Source organism: Papaver somniferum, chromosome 1 (assembly GCF_003573695.1).
Source record: "Papaver somniferum cultivar HN1 chromosome 1, ASM357369v1, whole genome shotgun sequence".
Classification (NCBI taxonomy): domain Eukaryota; kingdom Viridiplantae; phylum Streptophyta; class Magnoliopsida; order Ranunculales; family Papaveraceae; genus Papaver; species Papaver somniferum.
The window spans coordinates 179,540,571-179,556,491 of record NC_039358.1 but is presented as its reverse complement, the minus strand read 5'-3'; the positions used below and the strand labels follow the sequence as shown (position 1 = coordinate 179,556,491).

General features: G+C 41.1%; 1 long non-coding RNA gene across 4 annotated transcripts; it reads left to right on the top strand.

Moving 5' to 3' along the window:
* Window positions 1-5,548: 5,548 nt before the first annotated feature.
* Window positions 5,549-8,698, top strand: LOC113308977. Of its 4 annotated transcripts, XR_003340253.1 has the most exons (5): window positions 5,549-5,973; window positions 6,081-6,502; window positions 6,594-7,256; window positions 7,337-7,755; window positions 8,111-8,698. It is a non-coding gene; the product is annotated as an uncharacterized LOC113308977 (long non-coding RNA). The 4 variants fall into 4 exon arrangements; XR_003340247.1 differs by having other exon boundaries at window positions 5,549-5,700; window positions 7,337-8,698; XR_003340252.1 differs by having other exon boundaries at window positions 5,549-5,700; window positions 6,005-6,502; window positions 7,337-8,698.
* The last annotated feature ends 7,223 nt before the right edge of the window (window positions 8,699-15,921 follow it).

Sequence of the window (15,921 nt, the reverse complement as noted above, 5' to 3'; positions counted from 1 at the left end):
GCTCGGGCAGGCTGGTTGTTTCTTGTGTTAAGTACGAGTCTTTGGACCAATATCGCGCATTGGGCTCGTGGTTCAGACGATACGTTATGCTTGGCAAGCTGCAAGTCTTTCATACTCGCGTGCAAGACGAGATTTTATGCTTGCGATAAAAGCAAGACTTATGTGCTCACGTGCAAGGTGAGGATTTTGGTGCTTTCGAAGTGATGCAAGGCTAAATATTGAAGGGTCTATGTAATCCTCATCTCGAACTTGATCACGTCGCTATCCACGAACCACGAACTCGATCATGTCGTTATCCACGAACCTCGAACTCGATCTTGTTGATGCCCCAAGTGCATATAAAAATTTCTCGAACACAGAATTTTTCGCTTCCATGTTGTAGGGAATTGAAAAACGGTTCTAACGACCCAAAATTCACTCAATTCGGACTTCAAATGAAGAAGTTATTGACGAAACAAGATTTGGATGAAGCGGGTGCATTTCTGTAATAGTTATAATTTTTATTGTTCTCTGGATTTAGCAATACTTGCTGCTATTGTTTTGGCCACGCTTTCTTCAACAGTTTCGCAATAGTTTCTTCAATCTTCGTAACGGTTTCTTCAATGTCGCAACGGTTTCTTCAACCTTTGTAACGGTTTCTTTAACCTCGCAACCGTTTCTTCAACCTTTGTAACGGTTTCTTCAACCTCGCAACGGTTTCTTTAACCCTAATTTTTTTTCTTTTTTTTTTGCTGATTTTTACATGGAAATTCGTGGCATGATTTCTGAGCTTTTGACGCACCCATCTCAATGATAAAACACGATTGTTTTACACGAATCCCCTTAGTCGGCGCTAATGTTTGTACCAAAAATTACTTTTAGGCACTAAACACGATTGATGATGATGATTTATGTGTAATTGGGTTAAGTTGCTAATGAAGAAAAATAAAGAAGACAGATTTAACGTGGTTCGGCGATTGATGCCTACATCCACGGATGAAATCCCCTTAGGGAGAGATATTTTATTAATAAGAATTACAATATTTTTCTCTGATTCTGCAAACCTCCCCATTCCTTCTACCAGGGTGTCCCTATTTATACAGTTGAATAATTAATTTCAAGATAAACTTAAATGATATTAATCTCCCTGCATGCCTCCTGGAATTAAATATGCATGAAACTGCCTGCATGCCTCCTTGAATTAAATGTGCATGAAACTGCCTGCATGCCTCCTTGAATTAACTTTGCAGGAAACTTCCTACATGCCTATTGACTTCCCCTGCATGCCTCTTGGCATTAATTTGCCCTGCATGCCTCCTTGTATTGATTTGCGGGCCTCCTGTGTATTTTATACACGGTACAAACATCGCCCCTCTTAACCTCCAACTTGTTGGGGGTTAAGAATTTTGTTTTTCCTTCGCGTCGATCGTCGATGACGTAACTCGCCAGTCTCCCCCAAGCGTGAGTAGAGACATTACAAACACGCCCCTAACTGTGATAACATGCAATAAAATTTGCTCACGTGTTAGGCGAGACTTTTTGCCACGTGGTGGACTTGTGATGCTCGATAGCTAGTCGAGTCTTGAGTAGAATGTAGTGTGTGTTTGCGGCTGGGGCAAGGCTTTTTGCTCGCAACGTAACAAGGCTATCGCTTGCTGCTCGGGCAGGATGGTTGTTGCTTGTGTTAAGTACGAATCTTTGGACCAATATCGGGCACTGGGCTCGTGGTTCAGACGAGACGTTATGCTTGCCAAGCTGCAAGTCTTTCATACTCGCGTGCAAGACGAGATTTTATGCTTGCGATAAAAGCAAGACTTATGTGCTCACGTGCAAGGTGAGTCTTTAGGTGCTTTCGAAGTGATGCAAGGCTAAATATTGAAAGGTCTATGCAATCCTCATCTCGAACTTGATCATATCGCTATCCACGAACCACGAACTCGATCATGTCGTTATCCACGAACCTCGAACTCGATCTTGTTGATGCCCCAAGTGCATATAAAAATTTCTCGAACACATAATTTTTTGCTTCCATGTTGTAGGGAATTGAAAAACGGTTCTAACGCCCAAAAATCACTCAATTCGGACTTCAAATGAAGAAGTTATTGACGAAACAAGATTTGGATGAAGCGGGTGCATTTCTGTAACGGTTATAACTGTTATTGTTCTCTGGATTTAGCAATACTTGCTGCTACTGTTTTGGCCACACTTTCTTCAACAGTTTCGCAATAGTTTCTTCAATCTTCGTAACGGTTTCTTCAATGTCGCAACGGTTTCTTCAATCTTTGTAACGGTTTCTTTAACCTCGCAACCGTTTCTTCAACCTTTGTAACGGTTTCTTCAACCTCGCAACGGTTTTTTTAACCCTAATTTTTTTCTTTTTTTTTGCTGATTTTTACATGGAAATTCGTGGCATGATTTCTGAGCTTTTGACGCACCCATCTCAATGATAAAACACGATTGTTTTACACGAATCCCCTTAGTCGGCGCTAATGTTTGTACCAAAAATTACTTTTAGGCACTAAACACGATTGATGATGATGATTTATGTGTAATTGGGTTAAGTTGCTAATGAAGAAAAATAAAGAAGACATATTTAACGTGGTTCGGCGATTGATGCCTACATCCACAGATGAAATCCCCTTAGGGAGAGATATTTTACTGATAAGAATTACAATGTTTTTCTCTGATTCTGAAAACCTCCCCATTCCTTCTACCAGGGTGTCCCTATTTATACAGCTGAATAATTAATTTCAAGATAAACTTAAATGACATTAATCTCCCCGCATGCCTCCTGGAATTAAATATGCATGAAACTGCCTGCATGCCTCCTGGAATTAAATGTGCATGAAACTGCCTGCATGCCTCCTTGAATTAACTTTGCAGGAAACTTCCTACATGCCTATTGACTTCCCCTGCATGCCTCTTGGCATTAATCTGTCCTGCATGCCTCCTTGTATTGATTTGCGGGCCTTCCGTGTATTTGATACACGGTACAAACATCTCCCCCTCTTAACCTCCAACTTGTTGGGGGTTAAGAATTTTGTTTTTCCTTCGCGTCGATCGTCGATGACGTAACTCGCCAGTCGCCCCAAAGCGTGAGTAGAGACATTATAAAGATGCCCCCAACTGTGATAACCTGCAATAAAATTTACTCACGTGCTAGGCGAGACTTTTTGCCACGTGGTGGACTTGTGATGCTCGATAGCTAGTCGAGTCTTGAGTAGAATGTAGTGTGTGCTTGCGGCTGGGGCAAGGCTTTTTGCTCGCAACGTAACAAGGCTAGCGCTTGCTTCTCGGGCAGGCTGGATGTTGCTTGTGTTAAGTACAAGTCTTTGGACCAATATCGAGCATTGGGCTTGTGGTACAGACGAGACTTTATGCTTGCCAAGCTGCAAGTCTTTCGTACTCGCGTGCAATACGAGATTTTATGCTTGCGATAAAATCAAGACTTACGTGCTCACGTGCAAGGTAAGGCATTAGGTGCTTGCGAAGTGATGCAAGGTTAAATATTGAAGGGTCTATGCAATCCTCATCTCGAACTTGATCATGTCGCTATCTACGAACCACGAACTCGATCATGTCGTTATCCACGAACCTCGAACTCGATCATGTTGCTGCCCCAAGTGCATATAAAAGTTTCTCGAACACAGAAAATTTTACTTTCATGCTGTAGGGAATTGAAAAACGGTTCTAACGAGCCAAAAATCACTCAATTCGGACTTCAAACGAAGAAGTTATTGACGAAACAAGATTTGGATGAAGCGGGTGCGTTTCTGTAACAGTTATAACTGTTATTGTTCTCTGGATTTCACAATACTTGCTGCTACTGTTTTGGCCACGTTTTCTTCAACAGTTTCTTCAACCTTCGTAACGGTTCTTCAACCTCGCAACGGTTTCTTCAACCCCGCAACGGTTTCTTCAACCTTAATTTTTTTTTCTTTTTTTTTTTTGCTGATTTTTACATGGAAATTCGTGGCATGATTTCTGAGCTTTTGACGCACCTATCTCAATGATAAAACACGATTGTTTTACACGAATGCCCTTAGTCGGTGCCAATGTTTGTACCCAAAATTACTTTTAGGCACTAAACACGATTGATGATGATGATTTATGTGTGATTGGGTTAAGTTGCTAATGAAGAAAAATAAAGAAGACAGATTTAACGTGGTTCGGCGATTGATGCCTACATCCACGGATGAAATCCCCGTAGGGAGAAATATTTTATTGATAAGAATTACAATGTTTTTTTCTGATTCTGAAAACCTCCCCCTTCCTTCTATCAGGGTGTCCCAATTTATACAGCTGAATCATTAATTTCAAGATAAACTTAAATGACATTAATCTCCCCGCATGCCTCCTGGAATTAAATATGCATGAAACTGCATGCATGCCTCCTTGAATTAAATGTGCATGAAGCTGTCTGCATGCCTCCTTGAATTAACTCTGCATAAAACTTCCTACATGCCTATTGACTTGCCTTGCATGCCTCCTGACATTAATCTGCCCCTGCATGCCTCCTTGTATTGATTTGCGGGCCTCCCGTGTATTTTATACACGGTACAAACATCGCCCCCCGTAGATTGTGTGATGCTATATTCCATTCGCCCTGTTAGTAACAACAATATCTGGCTCGGAGTATGGTGGATAGCAGACACTTATAAGGTGCTCAACGCCGTTTCGACAGTGGTATAGACCCTGGTGTCGTGTCTCTAACGCAGGGATGCGCAAGGCTGTCTAGCTTATTGGGCCCTTCCAGTGTAGGTCCATTTAACTCCCACAGATATTCCTATGTCCTGCTTGATCTGTGCCTAAGAAAAATCCCTAAAAATTTAGGTCTCATCATTACTTTTAGACACTAAACACGATTGATGATGATGATTGATGTGTAATTAGGATTAAGTTACTAATGATGAAAAATAAAGAAGACATATTTAACGTGGTTCGGAGATTGATGCCTACATCCACGGATGAAATCCCCTTAGGGAGAGATATTTTATTAATAAGAATTACAATGTTTTTCTCTCCTTGTGAAAACCTAGCCTCCCCCTTCTATCGTTGTACCGACTTGTTTATAAAATAATTTGGAATACTCTAGAATGTTCTTCTAGGGTTTCAGGAATAGACCGGTAGAAACGGGCCGTTGAAAATGGGTCAGCAAACTGGACCAATATACAGGCTTCCAGGCTTGGGCCGACATATGTTTTTCATCAATAGTGATATGGTTAGCCCGCAATGGTATCCAAATATTATGGTACAAACATCGCCTCCTCTTAATCTCTAACATGTTGTGGGGTTAAGAAATTAATTCGAATCCTCTTGTCGCCCCCCGTAGATTGTGTGATGCTACAAACCATTCTCCCCGTTAGTAACAACAATATCTGGCTCGGAGTATGGTGGATAGCAGACACTTATAAGGTACTCAACGCCGTTTCGACAGTGGTATGGACCTGGTGCCGTGTCTCTAACGCAGGATGCGCAAGGCTGTCTTGCTTATTGGGCCCTTCCAGCGCAGGTCCATTTAACTCCCACAGATATTCCTATGTCCTGCTCGATCTGTGCCCGAGAAAAATCCCTAAAAATTTAGGTCTCATCATTTCCTCTCGAATTACAGAAAAATAAAGGTATTCACTGATTTCACCAGATCTCCGGTTGTTAGAAAGGATATTTTGGCCACCGAGAGGAACCGGAACTATCGCACTGAAGCTCTGCTGCTGTTTTAAGGTATAAAAATCTCTTGGGAATTATGACTTGAATTCCGCTTATAATTGAATTCCGTAGTAGAAAAATGATCACTCCTCAGATAAAATGTGATAAGATCATCGGTAGCTCTGAGTTACTGTTTCCTTTATCCATTAGTGGACCTTCATGTATAAGCTGACAAGAGGAAAACTTAAATAAGCCACCAAATTTTGACGCCCCAAAATCAATCAAGTTTAACCATTTCCACTAGCTCACAATTGACTCCGTAGAACTGTGAATCCACTTCCTTGTAAGGTTAGATAACTTAACTTTCTTTTAATTGCAGTTGCCACTTGATTTTGCCATACACCAATTTGTAGGCGTACAAATTGATTTTATGTGTATGTGTACTGTACTTGCAGAAATGAGTTTTCATGTTCAGATACTGATAGCGAACTCGTCTAACCTGGTGGCACTTTAAAGCGCATCTCAAATGCTGGTTGGCCTGCTATCGGTGAAGAGAATGACTGATCCGGTAGGTAACTACAAGGTGGTAGTTAGTCTTCATCAACTGGCTTGTGGTCTTCAAACAGATTGATTTTTTACTTGTGCGCTTTTTGATGCATGGGGAATCACAATACCTCAACTGCATCCATCGCTTTGGCTTGCGCTGGCAAGTACAAGGTCGCCCTTGGAAAATCTTCTCTTGTGAATGGTAAAATAGAAACTCAAGATTCCGGATCAATGGGTTTACCAAAAGTTATAGAGAGTGGGATAAGCAATTTTTACAAATTTCAGAGATGGCGAAAGGAACATACAGACAACGTCTCTGCTATTCCAACTGGTATCATCTGTCTTTGCAACTGTTTTGTCTTCGTGCAAATCTTTCTCTCACAATAATTATGTTTTTCTGACTAACCTTTGATAACGTGCAGATAAAAAACTCAGCAGTGATCTCCTAACCGATGGTAGCAATGGTGAGAGTGATGATGGAATGAAACGCTTCTTTAATTTACCGGACAGATTATTCGAATTTTCTCTTTCCAGTGAGTATGTTGAATGTAAACGAAGTCTTGCTCCTAACTAATGTTGTTCCTCTTAATAGAAGACCAGGGGTCACAACCATTGATTGAGACTCTAACAGTGATGAATGTAGCTTTCCTATGGTAAAAAATATCAACCCAGTGAACACCCATTGAAGTCAAGAGACTTCTTCTTCTAGCATAATGAGAATATCTCGAAATATATACAAGACGCGTCCAATCAGGGACAAGACCTTAGTCGCCAGTCGTTCTGAAACATGCCGAGGTGAGGCAAAGCTCAAAAGGCTTCGCAAAGGAATTCAACCTAAGTCCGTCACACTCCCATCATCGTCTGAAAAGGTCTCAGGTTTGTTGACTCTCCTGCTGACTTTTTTTTGTTCCTCTCTGGGAGAAAATTGAGAGTGAGAGCCCGAACGGCTCCAAAATCGGTGATTGCTCAGAGAACCCCCTTGAGGATGAAACCCCAAGGGCGGTTCCTACGATAGTGCCTGGCATTCCCTTCTCCATGGGTGATCGTGTTAGTGATCGTAACTTCCCCATTTTCGCACCCTGATGGTATGTTTTTCTTTGATGAAGTGTGCTGTTTAAATCTTGTCAATCTCGTTTGGTGAAACTAAATTGCTTGATAAATGCAGATAAATCTCATTGTTTTCTCAAGATGATGCTTTGAATGCTGCCGAAGTTAACGAAAACCAGAAAGGCGCAGATCCGTCGTCCACCACCAACAATGTTCCAGTTCCTCCAAATCCAGAGCTCACAAATACTCGAACAATGAAAGGACAGCCAAAAAAGAGGAAAACCACCGACTTTGTCTCTGCACCTCCCTCAGAAAGACAATACTGCACCGGTGCGCAGGAAGGTCTGTTTACAAGCTCGGGCCATGGACTTAAAGGTAGTGGCTCTCACACGAGGTGACATGCGGAACAGCACACCGTTGTTCATAGAGCTTTCTCCAATCATGTCTCCGTGTCCAACACCTCTAGCCTCTGGTCCTACATGCAATTTCTCGGACTTCCCTTGGCTCATGAAAAATATGACGAAGAACTTCAACAAGGTAAATCCCAAATCTTACTCTTCCTTGGTCGCTCATTAGAAAATTAATACTTGAGTGCAGCGATAAAAACATCGAACATTCTCTTGTCCTTCGTCTTTGCTGTCTGAAATTCTAAATGCTAAGGGTACTGGATACTTGAAAAACACTTCTCGGGTGGAGGAGCTATTACTGTTTGTTGGAATAACATACTGACTGATTTTTCTGCATAACTTATCAACTGAACCTTCCTGTTGGGATATTTTGGGAGCCTTACTAACTTCAGGTGTTACTGTGCATATATATGTGTATATGTATGTATCTTTTCCTTTCTGTCCTTCCCATCCGTCTTTCCCTTCCTTTTATTTATTGAATGCAGATAATGAGCTCCATCTCATTCTTGAACAACACATGCTCTCACTGTACTTCATGAACCGATCGTGATCTTGAAATTGGGAAAGACATTCTGGTGCTCAGGACCATGGTCGACGAGTTGAAAGAATGCTGTGAAAGACCATAAAAGACCATGAAGAAGAGATATCTCGTCACAAAGATTTAAAAGCCACCATTCTTGAGTGCAGCGAGTCTAGACAAAAGATCTCTGAACTTGAGTCGCTTCTTCTAGCTAGAACTAACGAACTTTCTCGAGTATATCAGGGATTGCAGGTTTGAAAATCTCGAGAGAATAACCTGGATCGAATCAGGAATGCTTTATCAGCAGCCTTAACCGATGCCAATACGCTGTCTGCAATACCGTAGGTAATAGATGTACTTCAAACTGACTTTATCTGGCTAATAATTCTTCTTGACCCCCATTTTACTGTAGATGTAGCACTTTGTATATTCAGCTAGTCTTCTTGTGCAATTATTGATCCATCCACATCCAAGTACTCACATCACTTGTCGGTCTTGAAAAGAACTCATTTAATCCTTCACTATGTATATAGTGTAGTCGCCACTATGTAAATTTCCTTGATCGTGTATTGTCGATGCTCACTGTGGTGTGATAATTTAGGCTTGCTGTATAAATGAGTGACGGTCTTGACCAACAATTTTTACAAACTCCAAAATAGATTATGTTGCTGGAGAAGTTCTCGAACAGCAATATATATCAAGTTGCTGGAGATCAAAAGTAGATTAAGTTGCTGGAGAATTTCTCGAACATCAATATGGATGAAACTTGAACTCGGCTACATGGTGGACAAGAAGTCAATGCGATAACTTTCAGGATCTTAAAAATTAATCATTTTTGTGGGTATGAAATCAACGCAACATATTTCACGAACTATCATGTTGTGGACATAAAATGTTGCGGACATAAAATCAACGCAACGTTTTCACGAACTTAGCCATACAAGCTTAAACGAACGTCGAACTCAACACAACTTCCACTTGGCCATAAAAGCTTAAACGAACGTCGAACTCAACACAACTTCCACGAACTTAGCTATAAAAGCTACATCGAACTCGATCATGTTGTGGATAAAAAATCTACACAACTTCGAACTTAGCTATAAAAGCTACATCGAACTCGATCATGTTGTGGATAAAAAATCTACACAACTTCCACGAACTTGGCTATAAAAGCTACATCGAACTCGATCATGTTGTGGATAAAAAATCAACACAACTTAACGAACTTAGCTATGAAAGCTTAAACGAACTTTCGATATGATTGTTTTCTTATGCCGAAGTGTTATATATCTCGCCCCCAAGTGGTGGTGGCGGTTGAGATGATATGTAACTCGCCCCCAGCAAATCGTGAGTGTCATGCTGCTTAATGCTCGCGCAAGGGTGCACTTCCTTACTGCATCTCGCTCGTGCATGGAAAGAGGAATAAAGTTTTCTGCTATGTTGAATTCGCGCAGGGGGCCAATCCTACTATTCAAGATGCGCACAGAATTAAAATGTGTGCATTCTCACATGCCATCGCATGCAAAGATGCTCGCCACATGAGTATCCAGGCGCGGACCGTCGGACTTGGGTTTCCGAGAACGGACCGCCGGATAGCTTGAGACTCCAATGCTGAATAGATGCATTTCAAACGAGTATTATTATAGCTTGATAACTAAAATCGTCAGCATATAAGAGTGATTAGTTAATAGGAGTGAATAGATTAAGGCTGTTATACAAAACCCCTTTTGGTATTACTCTTGGTTCCAATGGGCGCTGCACCCTCTTTTTTCGAGCTCCTCATAAAGCCTTTGTGCGTTAAGGTGAGTTCGGTATCAAAAGTGCAGGTGAGGCTACCGCCATGACAAGTAAGCGTCGACCTTGATATGAAGAAAAGATGCCGACCTGGTGTAGTCTGTTTCTCACTGAAATGTCAGGTCCAAACATTGAAATTATGTAAGACTAACACTTGGCTAACTGACATACAATTCAGTCAAATATAACGATTGCAAAATTGACCAAAATCAAGTGATTGCAAATGGAAAATCTAACATGGCAGCATCCAGGTTGTTAGGATTTCATATATGGCTACAAGTAGGAGTATAATTAACACGTGCAGCCATACTAAAACGTTTAGTAGCTCTTTGTTACTTTAATAGAAGTATTGTGAAAGCTAAGTGTAGTATAAACATACTTGACAAGAGTACGAAGAGATGCAGAAAATCTTAAACAGCTGGTGTAGTTAGATCCTATATGAGTTAACCAAATTATGGTGGAATTGAAGCTATCAATATTAGACCTTGCTATTTATGTATTTTTAAAAAGACACGTACCACGGTTACTGGATAATATATATGGTCACCGTGCATAATCAAAATATATAAATAGAAGAAAGAGGATGCGCAACCCAGAATTGCCACGTTGGAGAAGAGGAATGTTAGCAGGTCATATCTTTACTCCTTTAGTTATTGGTATATGACGATCACTAGCTGCTGGACTTCTTTATCTGGTGAACAGCATATATAAGTCCATTTATCCTTCGCATAGCAGCGTATTGAGTTTGATGTTGGAACCTTGCATCATCTATCTTTGAGGTATGCCTCTGGCTGAAGGTAGAACTGGTTTCTTTACCGCATCAACGTGTTTCTTCCTTTTAGCTTAGTGTGCTATCGATGTGCACGGCTCTTTTAAGTGAGCTATCCGAGCTGATCATATATATTGGTATGGGCTGAATGCTTCCGAAGCTTAATGATGTTTGGTCTCGTCGCGAACTTGTTAGCTGCAGCCGGTGTTACTGGTTTAGGAGTGAGTCTCCTGATGATTTTTTTTTTTTTTGCAGTAATTACCAAATTCGTGCATGATATAGTCGCTATGAATTCATAGTTGAGTTTTGCGAGCTTCGTCCGCCGCCCTTCCGATCTCGAAGGGAGGTTGCTGGGGCTTTGTTCCACAATTTTAATAATTGGATCCTATGACGAACATGATTGAGAGGCTTTTGCCCCATACCATAGTTTTATCTCACATTAATATGCGTTTCTCCTTCCACCACCATCAACACGAACTAGAAAGCGAGTCCCTTGAGTTATCACCCCTTTAGATTAAAAGCAAGATGAGAAGGACAAACAAAAGGTTTGTTTTATTTATGTGTACGAGAACTCTTTTTTTTTAAAAAAAAAAATCCAGGAGATCTTCGGAAAATTGTGGAACTCGACCTTCTCGGACCCAACCCAATCAGAGAGCATAGGGTTTATGCTTGAACCTTCATGTTTATCTTCCGAACTACATGAAGCTGGATCCGCTATTGAAGACAAACAAGACTTCTTTCACGAACATAATGCCAACTTTTGTAATACCTTCCAATTACGACATCGCTGCATGCGGGATTTTACCAACGCCACTAACTCCTCTTGTGCTGAGCAAATTGCTTGGAATTATAATAATGATATGAAGCATATGAAGCGTTTCATCCTGATGCTTTTTGGATTTCACTAAGGAAAGAAACGTATGCTTTAATTTAGGAAATTAAATTAAAAATAATTTAGAGAAATTTAAGGAAAGTATGCTTTAGTTCATGGAATTAAATCAAAAGTAATTTAATGAGATTTAAGGATAGAAATGTATGCATTAATTCATAGAATTAAATCAAAAATAATTTAATGAGATTGAGGATAGAAACGTATGCTTATCTCTTTTTGCGTGTGTTGGAGAAAATATTGCAGGTTCACTTCAATCGGAAAGCAATATCTAAGTTTAACAAGAACAGTGCTGCAAGAGATCTCAAATCCTCGAAGCTGGTTCGCTTAACATCCAGACACCCAGAATATGAATCGAGTTATTCCTTCTCTTCTTACGATGAAGGCTGGGTAGTGACAAGCATTGGTAACATGTCTAAATCTAATAAAATGCTTGCTGTTGATTGTCAGATGGATGAGTCCCAAGATGGAGACAATGCAGATTTGCTGAAAGTGTGTGTTATGCAAGTTGCTGGTACGAGCTGAATGTTTCTGATGCCTGTTGCTATGTTGATCTCGTTTACGAACTCGGTTGCTGCTGCAGCCAGTGTGCTTTGAGCATCCTAAAACAATGTGATTTCCACCGATTTTAATCGAATCATGCGAGTGGCATCACCCTGACTCCGAACGCGTTTAGTATTTCCTCCCTGGATCCATTAATGATTACCGCAATATGCAGAGATTGCATGATTTTTGCATGATTTTTGATCTATTAACTTGCTGGGGGTTAAGAATTTATGTGTAATTTTGTATTGAGTATACACCCTAATATTTTGATGTAATTATTTCAAGCAGTAACATTAATAACTTCTACACTTAAGTTGATCGAACTGTTGTAGTCCAAATCTATTCGCAGCTCCTGCAGTCCAGCTGATCGCAGCTGCTGCAGACCAACTTTGCTCAATGTTGTTACTACCCAGTTTTGCTCGTTACTGCAGAGGACAGTTTTTTCAGTGGTCGTCGTAGTTCAGTTTACCTCAATCACTGCAATCCAGTTCCGCAACAACTATTGTGATCTAGTCGACATCGTTGATGCTATCCTGATTCATATAACTATTGAAGACATATAAAGATCGATGTCACATTCAGTAGCACATCCAAGACCATTGGAGGTCCAACAACACACAAAATTTGTTACCATCTCAACTACTAAAGGATCACACCCCTTCGCTCGCAACTACCGCGGCTCAGTCCGTAATTGACAGCAGCTTAATACCAACAGCTACTACTACCTAGTTTGGTCGGAAATTACTGACAGTCTGCAAATTCAAATTTCGTTTACAACAATAGCTCACACAAATTCCAGCCGAGTGACGTCAAATATAACTCATCTTTTCCAAACAACAATTACTAGTCAAGTTCTACGCAACTACCACAGTTCAGTTTTACATCAACAATTACAACTGACTTTCAACACAACTTCTGTCCAGCATCACGCTTCCGTTGCAGTCCAGTTCACCCTTCAGTCCTGTTTTTGCATACAACAATTATTCATACTCAACTGTTTCCCGCCGATCTTCCAAACGCAATAGCCTCACTTGGGGACGACTTGATTACGATTTCCACAATCAACGAAGGCAGTTTTCTTTGCTCTTCAACAACAGTAATTTACTCTTGGGGGCGTCTTGATTTCCGCAAACAAACAAGGAAAGTTGTCATTTACTTCAAACGACAATAATCCACACTTGAAGGCGCTTAGTTTGTTAATACAAAATGGAAAACTAACTTCTTAACCCTGCAACAAGTTGGAGGTTAAGAGGGGGCGATGTTTGTACAATGAGTAAAATTGCCACATATAGGGCCAGAATGTTTCCTGGGCCACTGTTCAGCTGTCATCCAGTCCCGCTAACCAGTCAACCGAAGTAGCCCACCAGCCTGCCCAGTATTACAATGACCGGTCAATGGTCAAAGTCAACGATCGGTCAACGGTCAAAGTCAACAGTTGGTCGACTGTCAAAGTCAGGTTGTACGTCGCACTTCTAGCTAATTTTCAGTCATGTTGCCAGCAGTGCTGCTAACCAATTTCCATCCAAGTACTCTGCTGCACTGCCAACCAGTTTCTAGCCATGCTGCTAGATGTGCTGCTAACCAGTTTCCAGCCATGTTGCCAGATGCGCTGTCAGCCAGTCTCCATCCATACTACCAGCCCATTATGCCTGTCAACCATCAATCCAGTCTGCCAGCATGCAGAATTAATTCAGGAGGCATGCAAAGACAGTTTCATGCGAATTAATTCAGGAGGCATGCAAAGACAGTTTCATGCGAATTAATTCAGGAGGCATGCAAAGAGCAGTTTCATGCAGAATTAAACAGGGAGGCATGAATGAGCAGTTTCATGCAGAATTTAACATGGAGGCATGAATGAGCAGTTTCTTGAAGAATTAAACAGGGAGGAATGAATGGGGATATTAATGGCCATCTAAGTTTATCACTAAATTAGGGTTGAACTGAGGGATTGAACTGTATAAATAGGGAGTCTTGATAGAGACGAGGGGGTGGGAGCTGAGAGAGAGAATACCAAAAAAAACCCATTGTAATTCTAAGATAAATAAAATATTACTCCCCAAGGGGATTCATCCGTGGATGTAGGCAAACCATGCCGAACCATGTAAAACCTGTGTCTCTTTTCTTTATGCTTATTTCATGTTTTTAACCCTGTTTTCCTCATCATCACCAAAATCATCGTGTTTAGTCCCTGAAAATATTTCTGGGTATAAACATTGGCACCGACTAAGGGGAATACGAGAAAAGGAATCATGTATTCCCATTGAGAAAATTAGTACAGAATACTTCAAAATCGTGTCCGTTAAAAAGCAGTTTGAATATCTTGAAAAAATCACTGCTGCAGTCCAGTTGATCGTAACTGTTGCAGTCCAGTTTAATCACAACTACTGCAGTCCAGCTGATCGCAGCTGCTGCAGACTATATAATCGCAGATATTGCAGTTCAGTTAATCGCAACTGCTGCAATTCAGATTCGCAGTTCGAGGTTTGCTGAAGCTGTTACCTCTGGAATTACGTTGAAACTGCATCGCTACAAAGAATGATGAGATTGTTGCCCGGACGTTCGTTCCGCAAAAAAAAAAATGATGACGTAAAAACATCATCAAAATTGTTGCAGGGTGTTCGATCCGTAACATGATAGGGTCCAAAGTTCGTTGCAATTTCCGCCAAGGATCCTTGAAATTGCTGTTAAAACAAGGAGAAAACCCTAAAAAAAACTCTTGAAAAGCATCCAGAAATTTCCAGTTTGGATGCCTTCAACAATTAATGCTGCAGTCCAGTTGATCGAAACTGCTGCAGTCCAATTCTGATCGAAATCACTACAGTCAAGATGACCGCAGCTGCTGTAGTCCAGTTAATCGCAGTTACTGTAGTCCAGCTGATTGCGACTCCTATAGTCCAGCTTCGCAGTTTGAGATTTGCTGAAATTATCGCCTTCATGAGCCACCAGAATTGGACCGCCACAAAATTCATTAGAATTGTTGATTGGATGTTCGATCCGCAGCATGTTCAAGTCCAAAGTTCGAAGAATTTGCTTCCCAAATAACGCAATTCCACATGTTCGAGTTTGTAGTATGTCAAAATCACTACTGTCATGATCGCAGGGTTGTCAAGTTGCCTACATCTCTAGGCGCTTGAAAACCGCATCACAAAAGTGTAGCGAAAACGGTGGCGGAAAAGTCTATGAGAAACGGCAACAGTCCCCAGAACCGTTGCTAAAAGTCCAAGAAAAAAGAAGAAAACAAGAAACTATTGCAGAAAAGTTTGTGAGAAACAATAACAGTATTAGAAAACTGTTGCTGAAAATTCAAGAAAAAAAAGCTTTGAAGGAAAAGACAACAGTTCAGAAAATCTGTCACAAAAGTCCGAAGGCAAAGATCACAATTGTAAGAAAGCGTCGCGAAAAGTTTCAAAAAAAAAAAAAACGGCAGCCAACACTGTTCACCCTCTTCAGGGTTTCGTTCACCTACCTTAAGTTCCCATCACCCACGTCAGGGTATCCGTCACCCACGTTAAGGTCTTCATCACCCACTTCATTGTCTGCAGGCAATGACATCAGCGTGACGTCATCAGGTGTCAGCGAAAGATGGCGTCAGCATGACATCAGCAAAAGTAGTGTCAGCATGCCACATCACATGGGTTGGTTAACCGGCGACTGCCACGTCAGCGGGCCACGTCCCAAGGGTTGGCCAACCAGCGACTGCCACGTCAGCAGGACGCCACGTCAGCATCATTAATACTTCAGTGATTTTCTACCGACCGAGGGTTGCCATGTCATCAGT